We start from the raw sequence: 1,130 nt of genomic DNA, 5'->3' as shown, positions 1-1,130 counted from the left end.
GCCCGCCCCCTCGGTGTGTCCGTCCCCGGCACCGCCTCCTGGAGCAAGGGCGTCGCGAGGTTCTCCTGCGCCGGGGGCCAAAAATGAAATGTGCCCCCCCCCCCCGCAACAGGGCCCCAGCCTGGCCCAGGACTGAGCCCGACCCCGAAGGAGCAGAGGAGCTCGCATCACTCCCCCCCACACTTTGGAGGGGGAGGGGCTGGTGCACGCACTATCCCGCTGTCAAGGGGGGGGGATGGTCAGACGGGGGGGCTCCCATCTTATTCCCAGGAAATGCTCATTGAGTGCAGGGGTGGGTGGGGCCACGCACAGAACCGGCTCTGCTGGGAGATGACGCGCCCGCTCCGAAAGGGCGCCCGGACTCACCGGCCCCCGCAGCCTCGCCCAGGGACCTCGGACCGTCCCACGTGTGCGAATGTGCGCTCGGCTGCGAGAGGGATGAGTGCGGGGCTAGTCGTTGGGCTACAAAAGGGACGAGTGCGGGGCTATTTGCTGTGTTACGGTAGCACTCTCGTGTGGTTGGGGCTAAGATCCAGTGTCTGTTCTGACCTGTGTACCTGCTGGTGGGGTCTCCCTGTGCGAACGGGGTGTGAAAATGATTTTTTGTGTGACGGGCTGGGACAGGGAGCTTGCCCCAGCCCCAGGGCGCATCGGCCCAGTATTGCAGGACCTCTGGGAGCGGGGCACTCCCCCCAGGACCGCAGTGCGGGTGGATAAAGCAGACAGGAGGCCGGGGAGAATGATTTGCCTACGTCTGTACAGGTTTCTCTGGGGCAGGTGTAACGACAGTAACTGAATCCCTCATTTGTTGCGCCTGGCTGCGGTTTCTGCCGCGCGTACATGAAATTCTGGGCTGCTGCTTGTTTCTGTCGTGCTGCACAGGCCCTGGCTGCGGCCCCTCCCTCCCCAGCCCAGAGGCAGAAACCAGACCTGCAGCCTTTGCCAGGGGAGCAGCTGCAAAGAGGCAGGTTTCGGGGCCTGCGGACAGAGGAATGTGAGAACTTGCGGTGGGGGGGGGGGTCATTGACCTGGGTTTGGTACCTGGGCGAGCCATGGGAGTGACTGAACTGGACCTGAGAAACTGGACTCAGCTCCAGGCTGAAGGACACCCCCCCTGAATCCTTTGGCTC

General features: G+C 63.9%; 1 non-coding gene across 1 annotated transcript; it reads left to right on the top strand.

The window, feature by feature from the left end:
- Nucleotides 1-502: 502 nt before the first annotated feature.
- LOC142823304 (U2 spliceosomal RNA) lies at nucleotides 503-692 on the top strand. The gene has a single exon (XR_012898569.1). It is a non-coding gene; the product is annotated as a U2 spliceosomal RNA (small nuclear RNA).
- Nucleotides 693-1,130: the final 438 nt, after the last annotated feature.

Source organism: Pelodiscus sinensis, chromosome 32 (assembly GCF_049634645.1).
Source record: "Pelodiscus sinensis isolate JC-2024 chromosome 32, ASM4963464v1, whole genome shotgun sequence".
NCBI lineage: Eukaryota > Metazoa > Chordata > Testudines > Trionychidae > Pelodiscus > Pelodiscus sinensis.
The sequence above is the reverse complement of the archived record's forward strand: the minus strand, read 5'-3'. Positions and strand labels throughout refer to the sequence as shown.